This window comes from Callospermophilus lateralis, unplaced genomic scaffold (assembly GCF_048772815.1).
Source record: "Callospermophilus lateralis isolate mCalLat2 unplaced genomic scaffold, mCalLat2.hap1 Scaffold_199, whole genome shotgun sequence".
Classification (NCBI taxonomy): domain Eukaryota; kingdom Metazoa; phylum Chordata; class Mammalia; order Rodentia; family Sciuridae; genus Callospermophilus; species Callospermophilus lateralis.
In genome coordinates this window covers 753,058-776,937 of record NW_027512988.1, presented here as the reverse complement: position 1 = coordinate 776,937, position 23,880 = coordinate 753,058, and the positions used below count along the sequence as shown (strand labels likewise).

The following is a 23,880-nucleotide window of genomic DNA, read 5'->3' as shown; positions in this document are numbered from 1 at the left end:
AGTTTGTGTGTGTTGCTGTATTTATCTACTATATTGTTTATATACACTGGACTTTTAAACCAGCCTTTAATTGAGTGTTTATGTTTTTCCTAATATTTTATTATAAATACTGCAACAAGTATTCTTCAATGTGCACCTTTTTGAACATCTGAAAGGACATCTATAAAATAAATTCCTGTGTTGCTGGTCAAATGTAATATGTCTTTATTCATTTTTTATTCCTGTGGAATAATTACTAATTTCTAAGAGTTGAATGGCTTAATAAATTTGCTAAATTTCTGAGTGTCTTAAAGTTTACATCAATTTTTATTTTATAAATGTGTAATCAGCAAGTTTAAAACTTTTAATGAATCACTTGTTACTCAATATACTTTTTGCTCAATCCTAAAATACTGCAGTAAAAAAGGTTGCAGAAAAAAACCCAACTATATCACATGATTTTATTTTTTAACAAAATGATCTTAACTTTTATTGTATTTTAAGATGAAATTAATTGTGGAGGCTAGTCATACATAATAAGGCAACCCTGATAGCTTCTAATATATTCTCTAACAATCCAATATTTTCCAGATCTAGTTCCAATAACTGCAACTATCTAATTTTGATCCAAATAAAGTTTTATTAGGTAGGAATTGGAGAAAATAATTAGGTAGTGATTGGAAACATGGCTGAAAAGAAAATGGCTGGGCAGATCTGTATTCCTCACCAAAAATTGGGGACAATTTATTTCCAAGCTCTGTGGTAGACAGAAATCCAATCAAGAAATGCACCCTTGTTTAGAACCCTGTGATAGACTTTTAGCTTTCAATTGTATAGAAGCCTGCAGACAAATGACTGCTTTTTTTTTAATGGTGTTAAAATGCTATGGTTCTCTAGGTAGTAGAGAGACTCCCAAGGTAAAAGAGCAAAAATTGGATTGGCTAAGTGCTACCCAGGATTTACTTCAGGGATTTCTCTGTCACAAGGAATTCCCATGTCTTCTCTTGAATTATCATGACAGTCATTCTGTGCCTGTGTATTCTCAGTCACACAGTAACTTTCATTATTATTTTCATTTATATTTTCCTTAATTTTCATTCATCAGGCAAATAATATCATGTCTATTATGTAGCAACTCTGCCAGACACTGCCAATAAAAGTGTGCTTGGTATAGTATAGAAGAAGACACTCGATGTCCTCAGAAGGATCCCTTTGGAAGGAAGTTGGGAAGTTAAACAAATAAATACAGTACTATATGATAAGAGCAATGGATGAAGAATTTGAGAGTGCTATAGGAATATAGAAGAACCTTCAGGGGCTAAGTGGACACTTACCAGAGAAACAAAGGGAAAAATCTCATTAGTAAAATAAAAAGTTGCATGAAGAGGAGAGAGTCTTATGAAATTCTAACCCTATCTCTGCCCTGACTGCGTGCAAGGGCCTGCAGACCTTGAAATTTCCACAGAATTTTTTTTTTCTATCACACCTGCTACCAGATGTGCACTGATTGAAAAATGACCACAATTATTCACTCTTCCCAGTCTCTCCGCCCTCTGCAATATGGCTTTGTAGCCTTTCCCATTGGGAGATGAAATCTTTTCCCTCTACTTCCCAAATCAGGGTTAATCTTTTGTCTTGCTTTGGCAACACATTGTGGTAGAACAAAAGATGTGCCAGTTAAAAGACCATCTTCCATTCTCTTGGAATCCTGCTTGCACCAAGAGATCAAGCCTGAGCTAGCCTCCTAGAGAATGAGATACCAGGGGCAGCAGCACCAAATCAGTCCAGGTGTCCTATCCAAGGCCCTAGGCATATGAGCAAGCTCCACAGAGATAAGGCAGTCCAGAATAGCTAGGCCCCAGACTCATGGGATATAATAAATGGTTATTGTGTTAAGATACTAAGTTTTGAAGTGATTTGTTATGCAGTCATTGTTAACATCAGAGGATGTTTGCAAGAATAAATAAAATATTGCACACAAAATATTCTACCAGGGTCTACCACACCAGAAACAGTGAAAATGATTATTTTCTCATATGTTTCCTTAAGTATCCCTTAATCTATAGGTTCCCTCTTCCACCCATGTACACATTCAATCTCTCTTTCTTCTATTTTTCAGAACAAACTTGATTGTCTTTCTAGCAGAGATTCCCATAATCTGTTATTTTGCTGATTGCAAACCTGTGGCACTGATGACATGTTTTTTTGCACCATCTATTTCCTATTAAGTGGTGATGAAAATTATTATTTTTGAAGATTAAGTTAAGGTCTGAGAGTTAGTTTTATTCTTTTGACTTGAACTTGCACAAAAATACCTGTGAAATATATTCTATTCTATAGTCTATTCAGTGGCTTAAGCTCATGATGAATGTTCTGAAGTAACACGACCCATTGGGTACAGGGTTGCACTGGTCACTCGCTTTTGTTTATGTCTAGAGTTTGCCACCATTACCAACTATCCCTATCCCCAAGATAGGCTTGACAATGCCAAGGTAGCTGGCTGTGAATGTAAGTTTCTTATAAGTATGACAAATTCTCAGAAACTCATAGTTTCTTCTTCTTGATTAGTTAAGTCATGCTTTGGTAGCACTGCCGTGGGTTCACCTAAATTCTATATAAATTCAATATACTGCAGTTTTATATAGTTGACTAATGTGAAATATTGGAAGACAGGAAGAGGGGCCAGTTCCTACCAAGTCTGGAGTAGTAACAGGAATCTGGCTGTCTCCTAGGGGAAGCACCACCATTTTGCTATTTGCAGCTCCTTTAAGCTCCTTCAGATTATTTATGGACAATATCTGCTACAATCTTCAGGTCTTTGTTGGGCTTTCTTAATAGTCCAGATGACTTTTCCTTTGGATCCAGTTACCTTAACCCATGTTGCTATTTTGCTATATATATAAGGGAATAACAATGAATCTTTTCTACTTCAAGTTTTGCGCTAGAACAATCTTTAGAGTTCTACCAGAAAACTTATTTTTAAGTAGGTATAATAGCAATAGTAGTATAATAATAAATTGTTAATTTATCAAATCCTCACTAAGTGATTACTATATAATACATGTTGTATAATGTCTTAGTTTAGGCTGGGAGCAAGCCTTGAGATATGAGATAAAGATTTGAATACAAGTGGTGTATTTCATTTGGAGCTTCATCCAATGGGAAAATCTGGGAAAAGAAATAAAGCCTGAACTTTGTAATTACTTTATGTAAAGGTTGAGGAGACTGAAGCACTTATGTGCAATTCCTGAGCCATTGCCTAATGGCTGCTGTAGAAGGCAGGCAGATGTTGATTTTGCAAGGGCAAAGTGCTTTTTCAAGATTTTTGGAGAAAGTGTCCTAAGTACAAAATATAGGTACTGACATTTGGAATCTATCAGCTATGAGATAATGAGTAGAGTACCAATAGCATCTGCTGGAACTAAGCACTTTACATATATTATCTCATTTAATCCTGACAGTTCTACAAGGAAGGGGTTCTTACGTCTGTATAAAGAGAAAAACTGAGGTTCATATTAATTGTGCCTTTTTCTCAAGGTTATATTCTAGTGAGGGACAGAGTCACAATTCAGATCAGCACTTTGAATCAGTATCTATGGATCCAGGGTGAGTAGTGATTCCCCAAATGTCACACAATTGCCATTTAGCAGAACTAGCTATGACCCAGGATCCTTGACATGCAGCCTAGCGATCTTCCCATCGACCTGTGTGATTATTCTCATTCCCTACACACCACCTATCTTACCTTGGTGCCTTAGGAATTTGATCCTCTGAGTCAAATTCTTCTCACACATCCCTCTTGAAGGCATGCAATGCTATTACTTTGTTTTGACGTGCCAGACATCATCAAAGGAAGGTCTGCAAGCCTCTTACAACTTGTCAGGCACCAGTTTCCAAACCCAGTATTCTTCTGGGGATATCCCTTCTGACTAAAGATGCTTTATTGTCTTTATTGATAACCCCTCTGCTTTGAAACTGCTGTCGCATCTACAGCAGCGTCTTTTTATACATCGTTCCCTCTTCTTGAACCTGAGCCTTTCTCTGGTAACCTAGCTGGCTTCTGTGCCATCTTATCATCTTTAGTGCCATTTCCTCAGAATGCCTCCACTGACCTTCCTGAGTACATAAAATTGAAGCACCAAGTAGCTCTCCAGCACAGCACTAGTTGTAGTTACAATTTATTTTTTTGTTTCTCTGAGGAGTCCATTAAAGGTCTGATCAGGAGAGAGAGGCCATGTCTGGTTTTGTTTACTATTGTGGATACAATAGTAAACTCGCTTAAAAGATAAAAGGTGTTCTGTAAATATTGTTGAATAAAAGGAAGAATGAAGGCATTTCATTCACAAAGCACCCAGGCCACAGAGTACTCTCAGTGTTTGTACTTCATCTACTAGGAAATAGCTTAGTACCTTTGGCTCTTGCTTCTGTACAAACTTAATTCTGCCACAGTCTATGCTTAACACTAAACAAACAAACAAAACAAAAAAACGGACATGTACCACTCAGCCTTTTCCAGGGACCATATCCCTCTATCCCTACCAGTGTTCCTCCATTTCACAGTGTGCCTCAGAATCTGTGGTAGATTGGTTCCAGGAACCCTTTGGAGAGCAAAATCTATGGATGCTCAAATCTCTTATGTAAAACAGCAGTATAGTGTTTGTACACTCTCCCATACAGATTAAACCATCACTAGATTATGTGTAATACCCATTATAATGTAAAGTTATGTTAATTGTTATATTGTTGAGGGAATAATGACAAGAAAAACAAGTCTGTACATATTCAGTACAGACACATTTTTTCCCTAAATATTTTCTGTTTGTGTAGAGTTGAACTCATGGATGCAGAACCCACAGATACGGAGGGCTAACTGTACCCCCATATTAGCCTGGGATGAATTGAGCTAAAAGAACAAACCCAGGTCAATCTGTAAAAATTTAAAAAATAGACTCTCTGTCTAGTGAAGTTGCTTTGTTCATAATAATAGAGGCATATGCATGAGAAAAGGGCATTATCATACCATACACGTCAATTAGCAGTACAACCTCTAATCTCTGCTTTTTGAAATGTTCATACTGAGACATGAGGACTCAAAGATACCCTCTAGTATGCACCCACTCTCCTGCACCCACTGCTTGAAATTTGTCTTATGAAAACTCAGCTGAGCCTATTTATGCCACTTACACTTGCTATACAGCATTTGCATGACTTAAATTATCATTATGTAGCCCCTTGAAATATGTGCTCAAAAAGAAAGAATGTTTTCATAAATATGAAGTTGAATGCTTCGAATAGACTCAATAATTTTTTTTATAAAAAAATTGTTGAATTAGTTATGAACAAGACAATTACAAAAGAGAAAGAACCATAAATACCTAGATGGATTCCAACCATCACAAATCTCCTTAGGAAACAGATAGCGGGAATGATGCATTTTGATAAAGCTCGTGCAAAAATCATGAGACAAAATTCCATTTAGGAGATGCATAGTTCATTTTCTTTTCACATGTAAAATGGGAATAGTAAAACCCCACAGAGAGTTTTGAAGATCAGCTGTCATAATTCTTGTGAAGTGTCTTGCCCAGGCCTGGCTCATAGCAAGTGATTTGTCTATTTTCTCTCATGTTGTGGGTGGAAACACTTTGTAAATGCTGGTATGTAAATGTCAGTTGTTGTTCCAAGGGGCCAGAGAGGAAGCTGCCAGGAAGGCAGCCAGAATTGAAGAGCCTGGAAATGAATCCAAAGAGAGAAACTGATCAAGGGTCATTTTCAAATGTTGTCTAACATCAAGACTGAAACTACACAAAGGAAGAAGCCATATAAGGCCCAGGCCTGCAGAAACTTGCTTTTTAAATTTAATTTAGGGGCTGGGTTCAGAACTGAGTTGATGGAAGATGAACTGGATCAGGTTCACCAGAAGGAGCAAATGCTTTGGGCCCTGCTGGGTGGGTTGTTGGCAAAGGCTGTGGCCATGACAGTCTTTATTTGGAAGACAAAGTGCAGTTTGCCGCCCTGGGTAAAAAAAAAAAAAAAAAAAAAATCAGGGGAGACGGCTAGTGATGCATCAAATGAAATAACTCTCTACAACCACAAGAGGAAAAAATTTTAAAAAATGAAGAGTTTGAAAGTAATTTTAACAAATTCCTGTGGGTCAAGGACTCACTCCCCAGCACAGATTGCTGACTGGAGAGGATTCACTTTCTGCAAACTACTTATTTCCAGAATCTCAATGGGGAACAGATCCTATCCTTTCTTCCTGCTAAGAGCATTTAAGCACTCAGCAGAAGCAGAACGTTCTGGCATGAGCTTCACAAAGTGTAACCTCTGGAGAATGGCAGGCAGGCTGCGCGGGGGACTGAGTACTTTTCGCATAGTGCGTATTACGCAACATCGACCATTTTCAACCGCCAACAGTGCCATCTCTGAGGACAATACAGATCATACAGATTGTGGGCAGAACAATGACACTTTAATGGTTGTGCCTGGCTTCCTGGTGCAGTGAAGAGGTTAAACCCTGCAAATGCATAAATATGAACAAGTCAGCTGACTGACTGACTGCTGTGCATGACAAGAGGAGAATTGGGAGAAGAAATAACTTTAGAATAACTTCTTTGAAAAATTTCTTTTGTATCTGATTGACTTAGACATTACTTGAGGACTTTTAAAATGCAATCAGAATTACATTAAAAAGTAATGAGAAACACCAAATACACTATCTGAAAGAAAATACACTAAACCAAATTCTTATTCTTTATCATCTTTTATATTTTTCTCTTTCTTTAAATGCTGTCATTTCTGCCTCAACATTGAATGTCTTGGCTATACTCTGAGGACTTTCTGTTTTACTTATCCATGGAGAGTGAGCTTCTGATGTGGTACCCAACACACACTGGCTCCTTAAATAAATTTAAAAAAACAAACAAACAAACAAACAAAAAACAGGGAACAGAAAAACAAAATCAAAGTCATCCTAAAAGAAAAAAAAAATCTTCAATGAACATGAGAGTTACATGCAAAATCTATGTGAGTAAATCAGTTTAGAATCCACTTCATTGGGAACACTGATCCTTTGTCAATTTACGTGCTTTGAGAATCTCTTCTCCAAATCTATGTCTTATAGAACCAATTGCTTGCAGACATATTGGTGTAAGTTAATTTGGTTCTTCATTTGGCACCCAAAGAATCTTTAATCCTTACTTATAATGAAGGATGGTGACAGAGACCTATGTTCTGTCACCTGCTGTTAAGGCCATGCAGTTCAAAGTCAGGAGCAGAGAGATGTCCTTATACCCATATCTTTTAAACATCAGATCTGAAGTTAAGGCAAGGCTTTTGAGTAGATGGAATGTTTTTGGCAGCTTTTCCTTTCATCTTTTTTGCACGTTGTTTGCCCAAATTCCTATTACTTTCATTTCTTTATATAGTCCCTCTTTTCACATTCCAAAGTTATTACACCTGCTCACTTCTTCCTCTCCCAACCCTCCACAAATAGTAGAGAGACCTTCAATCAACTTAAATGTGTTTGCATATTTAGGCCCTTAACACAGAAAAGATGGATTAGTAGAACTTCAAACCATGAAATTATTATTATTTTCATTAATAAATTAATTCAAACATTTAAGTGCTCAGATCACGTTTATTCAAATATTTACCTTTCTTCTTCAAATTCTGAAAATACAGATTTTCTAAATTCTCCGTAGTTTCTTTCCCACCATGGTGATTTCCAAGAGCAAGGGAACTGAACGCCTGGGTGGGGATGGGAGGACCCGCATGGGCAGCCACTTTCACTTGTGAATCACTTTTGTGTCCAATGCTCAGTTTGGGATTATTTTCAAACAGTGTTTCTAGAAGAAAATTGTCTACCTATGAACCTAAAATTAAAGTCATCAGATTTTCAAAGTGTTAGGACACAGAGAAAGACAGAAATAGGTAGTAAGAAATGTACTGGTGATTCACAGTAGAGTGCCCAAGACTGAGAAGAAGGGCCTTCACACAGCCAAAGGGAAGAGAAAGGTGGTGACATCTTATGGGAAAGATAACTGTAATTTAAAAACTAAATATGACTCATTTAACAGAAGCCAATTGTGTAGGTGTGAGTGAGTGTGTGTGTGTGTGTGTGTGTGTGTGTGTGTGTGTGTGTGTGTTGGGAAGGGGAGGGAGGAGCAAGTGTGTCGCTTTTGTTTTCTGTTCTCTGGGGCTTGGTTAAACCTTTCCCTGTGAGAAGTAGTCAGCACTTTTCATAGATTGGTCTAGGGAGCCCTGGACATTCCTGAGACTACTTCTGAGACTGTTTTAGAGGGTCCATGAGGTCCAGACTATTTTTATAATAATAATGTCATTTAGTATTACGTGTGTTGAAATGAGAACTAATGGTACAAAAGCAACGAGAGAGGAAATTGATGGTGTCTTAGCACAGATTAAGGCGGTGGCACCAGATGATACTAGGTGTTATGCTCTTCACAGCCACATATTTTCAGTTAAAGACAAAACTACCAGTTTTATTTAAGAATATCCTTGAAGAAGCACAAAAATAAATAATCAATTTGATTAAATCTCCACCGTTGTGTATGCCTTTTTAATATTCTGCATGGCAGAATGGCTTGCTTGCATAAAGTACTTCTGTATACCGAAGGACAATGGTTATCTCCAGAGAAAGTACTTGTACAGTGGTTTGAGTTAGGAGATGAACTAGTCGTCTTTTTTTTTTTTTCTTTTCATGAAGCAATTTTCACTCAAAACTTTGAATTACTAGCAGGTAAATTATGATTATTCAGACTTGTATTGGCTGACATTTTATCAAAACTGAGTGAAATGTGCCTGTCTCTTGAAGGAAAACAATTGACAGTATTTGTTGCTAGTGACAAAAAGGAGCTGTCACGCAAGAATGAGAATTTTGGAAAATGCGTTTCTAATATGGTGAGTTTTTTCCCAATACTTAAGACTTTCCCACGAGATGTAGTAATAATAATGGATGCTCTTTGTGATTCAGTACAATGAATTCATTCAAGATTTTCTAGATGAATGATACATGGTATTAGAAAGTCACACATTGGTAAAGGTTCTATTCAAATTGCAAGGGAGAACAATGGATTTTTAACATAACAGTATAAAACGTTCACGGATACGATTTCAGACTCCATATTACAATGGACCTTTAAGAAACAACCACTTGTTGAGTTTCAGTTGTGAAGTCTCAAGATGAATGGATGAGATAAGAAGCTGTTTGGGCACAGTCCTGCTTTCTGATCAAAGTGTATGAAAAAGACCTCCCCTGGTCTCAGGGAAGTTGGGGAAGGCATTAACTAGTGCTGCTCACATCTGGGCAGTCTGTAATTTTTATTTCATCCCTACTCTCCTTCCTCGGCAGCTTCTGAAGGTCTAAAGTTGGGAACCTCTTGTGTGTCAAGACATAAAAATCATCATGGCCAAGAGATACCAGAAGGCGTGAGGAAGCGAGGAGCCCTTGGAATCAGTGGCAATTGGGAGAAGACTATATGGGGAAGGAGTTCCTGACTAATTCTTCTGGGGATGAGACACACAGCTTTTTTCTCTAGGTTATAATATCACGAGGGCAAACAAGTGTTTTCTCTTCTATTTAAATTTATGGCATGGGGATGAGGCCTGATACTTATAAATGCCAATTTTCTATGTATTTGAAAGCTTTCTTTGCAATATATCTGTTAGACTAAATTTTAATTAAAATTTACATACCTCTAATAGTAAGCTGATTTATAAATTTTTATTTATATATGACAGCAGAAAGCGTTACAGTTCTTATTACACATATAGAGGGTTTTTTGTTTTTGGCACTTTGTTTCCATCATCAGAATTTAGTTTGGATTGTTTGACAGTTTACTTTCCAACTAGAAAACATTAAGAGAGAAAATAATATATGAATCAGTATAGTAACATTATACATGAAGAAACATCATAAAGAAAACTTGGAAGAGTTAGGTTTAAACAATTCCCTAATTTGTAGCTGATTTTAAGGTTCCCAATTCCCACATGCTAAAAGCATCAAGGACTTTCTGTGATACAGTTCCAACATCTTCATTCAAGTCCAACATCCTCACTCAAATGTAAGTACCCATTGTAGTCTTGGGCCTAATGTAAACACTTTTGGATTGTCCACTCACAGTTGTTCAAGCTTTTCAAACTGTCATGCAATTGAAAGTGCTATGGAAATGATCCCTCCTCTAAATACTCTGAATCTTAGATTGTTCTTCTGGAACTTACAATAATCTTAGGTTGTACTTCTGGAACAAAAAATAAGTAACCAAATGACACCCAAATGGATTTGAAAATCTCTCCAATAGCCACCAAAGCTTTATGTTGAACAATTGTAGTCAATGTTTCCTATTCAAGAGTGAGAACCAAAACAATTCCTTTTGGCAGATTTTGCTTTAGCTCACCAATGGCAGAATGTCTTTGCCAAAGAAATATGCAAATTTGTATTTGATTAAATAAGATGAAAACTTTATTGCTGAGATATAGATTTTTTTTTCTGTTTCTAACTTTATTCATTTCATACTCTGTCAACCAAGCCTAACCAAGACTCCCTGACTTTCAATAGGACCGTAACCCTCTGAAGCAGCTTCCTAGTGCTGGCTGTGATCTTATGAGTCCAAGATGGTATGGATGGGTGAAACTTCTATCATACGCAGGTATGTGGGTGAAGGTGGAGGAAGGGCTTGGGCATGGACAAGCACCGGGAAGAGTTCTTCATGACAAACTAGAAAAATCCAGCCTGTCAAAACTGCATGTGTTCCTGATTTATCACCATGATTACACCGAGGTTTTGCTTTATAGTATCCTGGATTTTAAATTGAAAGTCAAATATTATTTACCACAAGAAGCATGAATTGAATGGCTGGAAAACTACTAGCAAGACCCAGCATGCTGAATATTATCTCTATGATAATAAGCCCAGGCAGTTGTTGGGTCACTGGGCTCAGTTGCTGCATGGTTGGAGTAGACAGTATGGCTCAGAGTACTGCAAAGTTCACAGATTCTAGGTTGGTTCAAATGGTGTGATAACTAAACCCAGAGATTTCTTTACTTTTTGTGAATAGCAGCACTATTTTAACTTCCCTACTTGTATGCAAACTGTGTGCAAACATAATGTAAAATAAAATAGTGCAGCTGAAGAGAAATAAAGTCTGCATTAGGAAACAGCACATGAAGAACATACACTAATATTTACTGTGTCCTTAACCTGTGCCTGGAACTGTGATAGGTATTTTATATGTTTTCTTAGCTAAAGAATAGCTTTTATTATCCATATTTTGCAATTGAGGAAACGCAGACATTGAGAAATTAAGCAACTCACAGAATTTCAAACATTTGCAGCAAGGTTAGGAAATAAAATTAACTTTCACAGAGTCTCCACTCTGTGGCTCCACATTATGTTCTCTGCCTTGGACACACGGTTGTGATATTGTAAGAAGTCAGCATTCAGATCATATTTTAAAGGGGAAGCAACTGATTCTCAGATGGTAAAAAGAATTGGCACAAGGTAAGAAAAGCCACTCTGTGACAGAATTCAGCTTTTAAAACACAACTTTGCCTGAAAGCAAAGCTCATGGTTCTTCTACTCTCTTGTTCAGGCAGATGATTTGGAAAACTGAAGGGTGAACTGATTTTCAGAGTGGAACGTACACCTTCAAAGCTGTCCTGGGGAATCTCTGTTTCCCTTCATAAACTTACTCACTGCCAGATCCTTTGTGGCCTTTCCCTTAGGACTGCCTCACCTGTCCTATCAGGCTTTGATGGGATGCAGAACTTTTCCTTAACCCATGCAGCAATGGGACAGATTGCAACATCAACTGTACTGGTTTCCCTCGGGTCACCTTGGGAGGCAGCCTGAAGCACTGTTCTGCACTCTTGGCTCACTGCTCAACCAGCCTGAATCCATTTTGGCTACCCACAAACTAAGAAGGCTTAAATACTCATTATTAACTGAGCTGGGGTTCAAAAAGGGTTTACGGCCACATGACCTATGCTGGAGAGATGGGCTGTGTGCTTGCCCTGGTTTCATGGAAGTCATTAGAAGGGGTTGGTTGTGAGTCATTTGCCATGGTGTGCCTTGCAGGAAGCCACGTGGGAATATGGCACATGATCACATATTCTCTCATTTTGGTAGCGCTGAGATTTGTCCTGGTTCTAAAAGCTGTAGCAGCATACTTGTGTATGTTGCTGCTTTGAATTCATCAGTTTTTCCCCCCTAGGAGTTTTTTAAAAATGTATTTAAGGACAGGTACAAAGCTCCAGTAAAAAGAAGTAATGAAAAAGATGAATGTTATCTTTGGCTGTCTGTTTACTCTGTTTTTAACAAAACAGCTTTAGTAACCAAAGACTCAGAACTTCCTCTATTAGCTTCTTAAAGAGTAGAATAGGAAGCAGAAAACCCCATAGGACAGATTCAGAGAACCCTATGTTCAACATGGATTTCTGCACTTCCTGGCTTGGCTGACTTTGAATAACTTTATAACTCCCCTGAAAGTCTATTCCTTTATCTGCAAAGAAATATCCTTATATCCATCTCAAAGGTTAAGAATTAACAGAACACATCAAATGTGGAAATAGCTAGCAAAAGACTTATATTAACAGCTTGATGAAATCTTCTCTTGTTTCTTTTATGAAATCTTTCCTTGTTAGCTGGGTGATCCTAGGCAAGTTATTTAACCTTTCCGAGTTTCATATTCCTCTTCTATAAGACTGAAAACAATACTTACTATATACAATAGCTGTGTGGATGGATTCTATGACATGACATAGTAAAGCACCTGGCTGGCATTGTTGGCTAGCACTGCCAACTTTTATTACAAAGCCTTTCCAGGTTCAAGTGGAAAGAGCTCAGGTATTACTAAAGTAACCATGTAATTTTTGTTGCTCTGGACAGAAGTTACTTATACCAGGTTCTAGCAAAATTGTTAGTAGCACATTCTTTACTCTCAAAAGGTTCCAAATGAATTCTGTGGTCACTCTGAATACAAGTGATATGTGGGCAGCAGGCTGGCCTGGTGAGGACAGAATGTAATTCCACTTCCTTACTTCTTGTAAGTGATGTTTGTCTCATTCTTCCAATGGGGCAGTTTGTTATAACTAATTAGCTATTATTAGGTCACTGTTTATTATTTTTAAGCAGATAAGCATCTGCAAATCAGAAAATACATGAGCAGAGTTTTGGGGTGAGATAGTTGCTTATTTCTTTGCTTATTTTCTTTTTAATAGCTTCCATTTTCAAGAGTACAGGGTTTTCTTGTTCCCTGTGACCATCAAAAGTTACCACCTAGGTTGGCTCCTAGTGGTGACCCTTTAAGTGGCTGCCTGCACAGCTTCCTGCACATACTGGTGCCTCTCACTCCCAGCAAGCACACCTTCACTTAATTGTACTGCTGGAATCTTGCTGCTATACCAGAGAACTTTTGGATAGGAAAAACAGTGGTGGATAATTTATTCCTTATAAGCTCAACCAGTTCTGCTATCTTTACTTTGGATGCATACCACAGGTACAGGAAAATCTGGGTCCTTGTTGTGGGGGGGAGGTATAGGGTAGAGAGAATTATCTTCCTGAATCTTCCCTTGACACTGTCTGTTGTCTCCCTGACTGTTGTCTCCAAATCTATCATATCCCATGTCTTCTTCATTTATGGAGAAGCAAACAAGAAGCACTGTTAGTTTTCTCTGCCTTTGGGAGCTACCAAATCTTGTAGAGCTAGACGCAACAGGAGTGGCGGTATTTCCACAAACCCTGACTCTCCCCTTTTTCTTTTCAATCAACTTCTTCCTCAGGAGAGGAAAGAGAAATCAAGTGTCTTGGGACCAATTTTCATTTACAATGGTTGTTGTCTCACTCTTACCTATTCAGTCCATCCTAGTTTGAATGCATTAACTAGGTGGTAATTGCATGTGGGGCAAGGCTGGAGAAGGTGGTTTAGCCTTTGATCCAGTTCTTTTGGTCATCTTTTCTAGCAGTCACTGTGTGGAACTAGTGGGGGAAGAAAAAGGTACTCTGTTATTTCATGTGATTACCTTGAGTATCTATACTCAGATTACTGTGATATAAGTAACTGGTCCTTTCTTGAATTCCTCCAGCACAGTAGACATCAGGAATATATAGTTTAATATATATATATATATATATATATATATATATATATATATATATATATATATATATATATATATATTGTGGCTTAGGTCTAAAAATGTCCCTCAGAAAGTTGGTTTTTTGTTGTTGTTGTTGTTTGTTTGTTTGTTTTGGTACTGGGGATTGAATTCAGGGACACTGTACCACTGAACTATACCACCAGCCCTTTTTATTTTTTGAGACAGGGTCTTATTAAGTTGCTGAGGCTGGCCTCAAATTTGAGATCCTCCTGCGTCAACCTCCAGAGGTACTGGGATTGCAGGCATATGTCATCATGTCCAGTGAAAAGTTAATGTTATGAAAACATTATGTAAGAATGTTCAGAGGTGAAATGATTAGATTATGAGAGCTGTAGCCTCATTTTAAGTCAATGGACTCATCCACATTTGTTGTTGGAGGATAGAATTGTCCTGGAAATAAGTCAATATTTCCATCTCCATTGCCTCCAAATTCTGATAGATTTCCTGAGCCTTATCTTCTAGATCATTCATTTGGCCTATGTTTTTATTCAGTCTTCTTGTTTGGTTTTCATATCAGATGTTAAATGTTATAGAATTATTTCTGACTCTCTGGTTCTAAGCTTTTTAGAGCATCCCATTTTTATTGTTGCTTTAATGAATGCTCTTTCTACAGTTTTTCTTTTTTTCCCCTGTTTCCTGAATTACCTTTTTTCCCTCCAAGCAGTTCTTATTAATCTTGGTACTTCTCTTTCATGCTGTTGATTTTCCTCAACTATCTGGTACTCATCATTTGTGGATTCATACTATGATCAGTGTGGGTAGCTAGCAAGTGTTTCTTCTGCAACTGTGTTGATTGGTTTCCCATAAGGCCCTGTTATATTTTGGATATGAGGTGTCTCTCTAAATTTCCTGTTATTGCAGGACTATTCAGAAATTAAATGATTGGATTATGAGAACTGTGACCTATTCAGTCCATCCTAGCCTGAATGGATTAACTAGGTGGTAATTGCATGTGGGTCAAGGCTGCAGAAGGTGTGTTTCTGGGAGTTAGCCCCAGAAGGGTTCCCTGTAGGCCCTTCCTCCTCACTTTGTCTCCTTCCTTCCTGGATGCCATGAGGGTAGCAGCTTCCCTCTACAATGCTCTTCCCCCAAGATGTGCTATTTTACCTTGGGCCCAGAGCAATGGTGTGGGTCATCTATGGACTGGGACCTCTGAAACCATGAGCCCCAATTAAACTTCTCCTCCTCTAAGTTGTTCTTGTTGAGTATTTTGGTCACAGCAATAGAAAAGCTGACTAAAACAACTTGATAAGGACCATTTTTGTTTTGTCCTGGGTACTCCACCTGATGGATTTGACTTATTAAAAAATGAAACTGAGACAAATATTATTTTAATTTTTGTTAGGTCCAAATTAATATTACTCTGTCTCATCTCATGTCACTTTGTTCCTTCCACATTTGATAACTAGGAAGTCAGGCAAGAGTGTGAAGCTTTGAGATCCAAACCCTGAAATATCACCGATACTTAGAAAAGCCCTTTGTGTAAGCACCACAAAATGGAGTTTGTACTTACCTCATCACATGCTCATGCTCACCTTTCACGCATTTTCTATGACTAGGGTAAAACTTGTCATGATGGAGTGAAATTCAATCCTATATAAAATAATACTGATTAAGAATCCAATATGGATGAAGTAAACACTATATTTTATTTATTTTTCAAATCTCAGATTTTCTTTTTTTTGTATTAACATTTAAACACTTCTCTTAGATTTGCTCTCACCTAGTATTGGAATCAATTTAAACACCCAATCCACAGTGTGACCACAGAATAGGCCAATGTCTGATATTACAGCAAATACATATGAAATATGTCCCTAGTGAAAAAACTTATTAACATTTAAAAAGAACTGGATCCATTTATACTTTGACTATAGCATCAAAGCCAGCTGAGCAGAACTCACTGTCTGTCATCCCCAACCTTTTCCCCTCTTTTGCATTTACTGAAGTCCTTAAATATCAGTAGCACACTGAAAGTTCTCACATAAATGCACCAAATGAAATCCCATCTTTAGCTTCAGCCCTCCCAACCCATTTTCCCCCATGTTCAAATAACATCGAGGGGCTAATTTTCAGTAAATTGTCAAAAGGAAAGGTGACAGTCCATTTAGCAGTCAGCTAGTTGCTAATTAGTACTCAACTAAAATGCATCAAAATTTGAGCACTCCCAATTGAACACTTTCAAAGATAAGCATTCTACTAATTTAACTCTGCTGTTGGTTGATTCCTCATTGAGTTCTTTCACAGAAGGACAAGCCATATTTCAGTGCTTTCCATCATTGATTTTTTTTTTTAACCCAAAGCTAAAATGCCTACCTAAGCATGTCATGGTTTTTTGTTTGTTTGTTTTTCAATTAATGCTGTGTGGGGCTTAACCTATGAGAGTGTAAGGTCATTACACTCATGACACAGGAATTTAAAAAGACTATCTTGTACCCTTTCACACCTTCATAGTTAAAGTAAGACATGTTGGGGAGGTAGGGGAAGATATAAATATGAGAAATACATAAATGTTCTAAGAAGTGGATTACAAATGTGGCAATTTGTCATGAATAAGCTAAACTTGGCTTGATCTTTCCTTTCAGATGCTGGTACATTCAGGTTAGGAACTGGATCTGACATGAGAATGATGCACAGCACTCTTCAGAACTTGATCAGAACTTGAAGCCATTTTATTCCAACGAGTTGAAGTAGTACTTTCCCCAGAATTCTATCCACACAAAAGAAAAAAAAAGACATAAAGGGGGTAGCATTTTTAAGCACTTACCATGAAACACTTTTCATACGAGTTATATATAGTCACAACCTTGACCCAGAGGTGATGGTTCACCTGGAAGCCTGGATTTGCATCCTATTTTCTGCTCCCAAATCCCATGCTCTTTCTACCTGGCACACTGAACTTTCCAATTCTTATTGAGATGAAACTCAAAAGCACTTATGGCATCTTGGAAGAAAATAGAGTTGTCCTATTAAAAAAAAGAAAGAAAAAGAAAATAGGTCAAAATATCTTCTAGAATCACTGAATTGTTACTGTTGAAAGGTTTTGAGAAAGGTATGAAGGGGTAAGGTCTGAAGTAGCTTTAATGAGGCTAAAGTGACTGTAAATTTCATATGCCATAAAAACGGTATCTGAGCTGAGAACCGTACATCTTACATCCAGTTGTAGTTCTTTTATGCCACGGTTCCCATGTCAACATGGTGAGTGAAGCTGAGAAGGCCAGGATTTTTGGAGAGTTAACAAAACCAACAGTATGTTAGGAAAGTGAGATGAAGTTTCTAAGCACCTCCCAGTTACTAGAATAGGTCCTTTTGGAAGGAAGATGTCAAATATTTAAGAGCAAAGTCTTTGTAGACCAAGAAAAGAACCAAACTTTATTACTTGGTCAATGTCCTATTTCCTGATTTTGACTCTGTTGCTTTGGGATAGAGAGAAAAAGAAAATAGGATCTTGGAAAAAATGGAATTTAAATAATATGAGCTCACAGCTTCCCTCTCCTTGATCCTACTCTTCTCTCTCAGAAAAGATTTCTCTAGATCCAATAATCAGGAGACCTAAAATCTACAGAGCTCTGTAGATATTGAATAAATTCCTTCTTTGTGGTTATGCTTTTCATCTATTTAATAAATGATCTCAACTCTATCCTCTCTATTCAGTTATAAACTGTTGTGATTTTGCGATTCTTATTACTTATCAGAATATTCTACTACAGAGGACAATGTAGGACCTAGTCTATAGTTGACATGCAATTAAAAAAAAAACAGCTAAATGACTAACAATCTTTTTGTGAGATTTGATTACTTTTTGTGAATTTCCATCTGCAGGTCTACCACAGTGATTAACTCCTGACTCCAAATAGCTTGTGTATAGTTTTCATAAATATCTATGTGTATCATTAACATAATGAATTTTCCTTTTACAGGACCTTGACCATTTAGGCCCCTAGTCTATCATGACTCTCAGTTTTACCACTAGGTAGGTATCTAAAAGAAATACATGTCCCTTTGCCTCAAAAGAGATGTATAAAAATGCTCATAGCAGATTACTCATAGTAGTTCCTATTTAAATCTCATTAACAATAGAATGGATAGATTGTGGTACAGTCATATAATATAATATGATAGCCAAGAGATGAACAAACTACAATTACAAAGACAAGACCATCATCACTGCGGTGTTAAATGATAGAAAACAGAGACCAGAAAATCCATAGTGCTTGATTCCATTTATATAAAGATCAGAAAGAAGTACAACCAACGATAGAATTTATAAATGTTTGCTTACATGAAACATCCTCAAAGCAAAGTAAGAAAAGGATTGTCACAAGTGAGGCTAATGTTCAGGGGAGAGTAGGCAGTTTTGAGGGACGAAACTGCCGAGGCCTTCTGAAGTCCTGGCAATGCTGTTTTATGATGTGGACTGAGTTGGAGAGGAGTTTGCCATTATCTGTATCTTTCTGTAATGTATGTGAGATTTCAGAATGAAAACTTCTTTTTAGTTTGCTTTTCAGAAGTGTATGTAAAATTCCAGGCCCCTGAGTAAGTGCTGCATACATGGTAGCTGCCTAATAAGCATTCCATCTCCTTCTTTTTCCCCTGATTAGCTCTGCCCACCTAATCTGAAAAAGCAATGAATAATCTTAGTGTGAATGCCCAACTCAGACATCCATTCCTGGAAGAAAAGGTGCCTTGAGCATTAGCAGATTGCACAGGCAAAAGGTATTCATTCTTGCCTCATCTGATTGCCTCTTACGCCAGCATCAGAGTTGTCACACGGGTGACTCTGCGTTTCAGAGCCAGTGAGCACCCTGACGCTTCGTAATTACTGAAACACATGTGCTAAGTCACTTTTTGCTAAGCCACGATGAGAATTCTCAGTTCTCAATCGCCCTCAAAATTTCTCATCTCTTCCCTGGGGTGAGGTGCTTTGGTTTAGCAGCTACACATGGGGAATGCATTTAAATCATTTAAGGTCTGGAGTTCACTATCTCCTAAAAGCAGTCTCTTTTCTTTTGGCATTCCTCAGGCACACCTGGGTTTTTTTTTTTTTTAATACTTCAAAGTGAGGAATATCCTTCCAAGCGAGGAAACCTTTGGAAATGCATTAACTCTTTGCATGCACAGGTGTACTTCCTGGTGCTTTCCGTCTGCCTCTTCCTGGACTGTTAATCACTCCTTGGCAGTAGCTCTTTTAAGTCATTAGTTATCCATTTCACATTTTAGCAGCAAAAGCAGTAATATAGTAAGTCAGGTGTGTGGTGAGCTAAAGGTCAAAAGAAGTAGTGGTAAAAAGTGCACAAAAAAGTTAAGGCTAATTTTACTTTTAGATAATGTGTCCTCTGTGTTACAGCATAGGCCCTCCCCTTGCATTCCCTAGTTACTGAATTGCTTGTACAGGTGGCTGAGCTTTTTGTGAAACAATTAGAATAATGCCTTAGGTTGTAAATTTTCTTAGAATACCATCATATTGAAAAACTTAACTCTGGGTTATAGATGAGAAATATCAGAGCCTTTTCTAAAAGCTAGTTTTTTTTTTTGTTGTTGTTGGTTTGTTTACCAAGAGGTGAGACAGAATCATTGATGGTATTTGTGGGTGAAGCAGAAAGGAGATATTTTGATGCTTCAAACAAATGTCATCATTTAATCATACCAAAGCCTAAATTCTGTGGTTAATTCTAGATCTTCCCATTACCTAGCTGTGCTGGAAATACAAGAGATCCATTTAAGTTAGCTCAAAATTAAAACAGGAATTTGGGAAAACGGAAGAAGATTTGGAACAACAGAGACACAAGATTGAATCATATTTAGGCTTTTATATTTTATGTCCCCCTCCAAAAAAAAATTGTATAGATGTGAAAGAATAAACTTCATGTGTATTTTTCCATGTTAGATGTGAATGACTTTTCAATGAAATGCATTTTGATAAGTATCTGTCAAGTACCCACTGTGGGTCAGGTACACATTGTTATTTTTTAGGGACTTCTAAAATGGGTGGATGAATCTTAGTCACTGCCTTGCATCATTTATTACTGTGCCTTAAGTACCTAGGAGCTGTGAGATTGTGCAGTACCAGACACTGCAGGCTTGCGGGGAATTTGGATGGAGACTGTCAGAAAACACAGAGGAGGCTGGACTCTCCCCAAAGTGAATCTGCAGGCTTAGTTCCCAGGTTGGACAGAGATCTCATTCATCTCTGATGACGCTGTTGGGGATAATTTGCTAGTCACTGAGACCCCCCTCCTCTATATTTTTCCCACAGAACCATCTGCAGCTGGTGAAAAATGACCCACTACAGCTGGTGAACATTTCCTACCTCTTTTCCTCTGACTTCACACAGCTGTGACAGACGGTGCCCCAGCAGGGTCTGCTCAGCTCAGCTGCCAACCGGGAGCGCCATCATGATGTTCCTGACTTCAGATCTGGCACATGGATTCTGTTTGTTCTAGCCAGGCCTCACTCACCCTCAGGAACTGCGCACCATTAGAACTTGGCAACAATCGTTGTTGACTAAAGGACTGGAGAATCTCTTATCATTAATATCATAAGTCTAAAAAAGGCATGAGGGATCACCCAAGTCAACGCCTTTGTATTTTAGACAGAGGGACTCTCTCAGGTGCAGAAATTCAAGGTTATATATTCCTCAGTGAGGAATTAAGACTAGGGCCCAGGTCCCTGGTCATGATCTTCCATTTCAGGTCATTCTTCACTTTATTAAGTGTTTTCCTGAATTCATGTGGAACATGCTAAGGAAAAAAAGCATCCACTTTTTGGAAACTTTTGGCTTCATACTCCAGTCTGAGTTAAATGTTTATGGTGGCTACTCTTCTTGACCTTTGGTCTACTTTTTAAAGAATGTTCTTAGGCTTATTTAGATATGCATGCCAATTTATGTTGTGTTTCTGAGCAGAATATTCCAGAATAAGTACCAGAGACCACAAGAGGTAAAAGTAAACATTTGGGATTTAGGAACTATTTTGCCTGAAATGGAATTTCAGTTTACCATTTACTGGTATTATAATCTTTTCCTATCTTTAAAGGAGTAATAGTTTAAACTTGGATTAAGTCCAGTTTGTCATATCACTATTTTAGTGGTTTTGTGAGAAATATTCGCATAACCCAAGGTCACAAAGGTTTTCTTTTTGTTTTATTTTGAAAGTTTAACAGTTTTAGCTCTTGTGTTTATGTAGGTTATCCTTTTGGAATTAAAATATGTGTAAGGACTAAGTTTTTTTTTTCCCCTACAGATATATAGGTATGTAAGTGCCATTTGTTGAAAAGAATATTTTTTTTTTAATTTACTAAATTGCCTTGACACTTTTTAAAAAATCTGTTGGCCATAAATGTATTTATTTATGTTTCATTCTCTACTTATACAAATGCCACATTTGCCATATTGCAACTGGTGAAAAATGACCCACTGTGGTAAAAAGTTTTGAAAGTAAGTAAGTGTTTTAGTTTTATTCAAGAGTTTATGATTGTTTGGGTTATTTTAGGTCATTTCCCTTTTTGTATAAAATTTAAAATTTCTTATCATTTTACATTCAATCTATGTATCCAACTTGTGAATGACCATATTAATCTTCTGAACCATGAACATGGAATCTCTCTCATTTTATTTTGATCTTCTTTAATTTTCATTTATAGTGTTTTGTAGTTTTGGGTGCCCAGTTCTTGCATATTTCTCTTAAACTTATCCCTAATTATTTTTAATGCTATTCAATGGAGTTTTTTTTTTTTTTGAAGTTTATTTCTAATTTATCACTTCTCCTATGTAAAACTTAAGCTGATTTTTGCTATGTTGAGCCTGTATCCCAAGATCACTTATTAGTTTTAGTAGGTTTTATTTTGTAGATTCCTTTAGGTTTTCTTTTAAGATGACCATGTCCTCTCTACAGTTTTATTTCATTCTTTCCAATATTTATGCGTTTTATTAATTTTTCTGAGCTTATTGAGTTGGCTAGGGATTTTGGTGCAATATTACCAAAGAGTAGGGAAAAATAGACATCTTGTTTGCCCCTGATCTTGGCCAATAATCACTGACCCTTACACATTTGAATATAATATTAGCAGAAGATATTCATAAATATCTTTGAACAAGTGTGGAAACTTTTCTCCTATTCCTAGTTTTCAGAGTTTTTTAATCATAACTTGTGTCAAAGGCCAACAACATCATATGGTTTTCCTCCTTTATACTATTTATGTAGTGAAATATATTGATTGATTTTTAAATGTTAAACCAACCTAGCCATTCCTGGAATGACTCACTCTTGGTGATACACACATACTCACACACACACACACACACACACACACACACACACACACACACACACACATATATATATATATATATATATATATATATATATATATATATATATTAGTTAATATATATATTGTATTTGATTTGTTAAATTTTGTTCAAATTTTTGCATTCATTTTTCAGAATGGATGTTGATTTATAGTTACGTTTTCTTGTGATGTTTTTGTCTAATTTTGTTATCTGAGTGGTCCTGGAATTTGTAAGACTGAGATCTAAAGGGATATGGGAATTAGTCTTTCCTCCATTATTTTCTGAAAACATGTGCATAGAATTAGTATGATTTTTTAAAAATGTGTTATAGAATCCACCAGTGGAGCCATTCAGTCCTGGAGATACCTCCGTGGGAAGATTTTTATATTAAAAATTCAATCTTTGATTGATATAGATGATTCAGGTCTTCCTATTTTTTGAGTTAAATTTGGTACTTTCTGATTATAAGGGAATTGTTCATTTTATATAGAACATTTAATGTAAATAGTCCCTGTTTATCTTAGGGGATCTGTCCAAGACCCTCAGCAGATGCCTGAAACTATGGATCAAACCAAATCCTATATGTAATAAGACTTTTCATATATATATATATATATATATATATATATATATATATATATATTAAAGTTTAATTTATAAATTAGACACAGTATGAAATTAACAATAATTCTACTACTAATAAAATAGTTTTAACAATATACCATAATAAAAGATTATGAATGCAGTCCCTATTACCATAAATTATGCAGTCAAATTTCTCACATTTGATGAAATTGCAGGGGTCAGCACATCCTGAGTGCTATGGATAAGCCTTCCCCTGGGAAAACCACCTTCGTGATCATAGTATCTCACCTGCCAGGTAAGTATATCATTTTTTAATGAATTACTGAAACCTGGATATTTTCAGCAAATGACCTAATTTGGATTTGAATCTAATTGTTTCTTGATCTCTTTTAGTACTTCACAGTATAATGACTTTAAAGAGTGGAAATAATTAAACTTTGCTCTTTACAAGTGATTTCTGGATAAACTAATTAGTTATCACCTAGCAGAGATGTTAATTTGGGTGTTCTGTCATTGAACGAGCTAACTAGAATTGAAGAAAAGAATTTCAGTTGTTTGTGGAATTGCAGAAAACATTAAGAGGTTGGTTGCAAGATATGCAAGAGTAGGCTGTCTCTGTATAACGGCAGCTGGACCCCTGTCCGCATCTCCATCTTAGGCTACTTCCCTCATTCAAATGGCTCAGGTGGGTCATCTGAATTCAGTGAAGAATGCCATTTAGGTGTTGGGACTTCTTTTCTAGAACATGACATGCTGATAGTTGAAGAGAGTTTCTCCTAGGATTAAGCCTCAGTCCCCTAGAATTAAGGTTAAGATTTTTGGAGTATATAATTATGGTATTACACAACACACTA

At 36.9% G+C, this 23,880-nt stretch overlaps 1 non-coding gene across 1 annotated transcript; it reads right to left on the bottom strand.

The window, feature by feature from the left end:
* Window positions 1–23,169: 23,169 nt before the first annotated feature.
* On the bottom strand, window positions 23,170–23,329 carry LOC143387317 (U1 spliceosomal RNA). Its single transcript, XR_013089831.1, has one exon. It is a non-coding gene; the product is annotated as a U1 spliceosomal RNA (small nuclear RNA).
* Window positions 23,330–23,880: the final 551 nt, after the last annotated feature.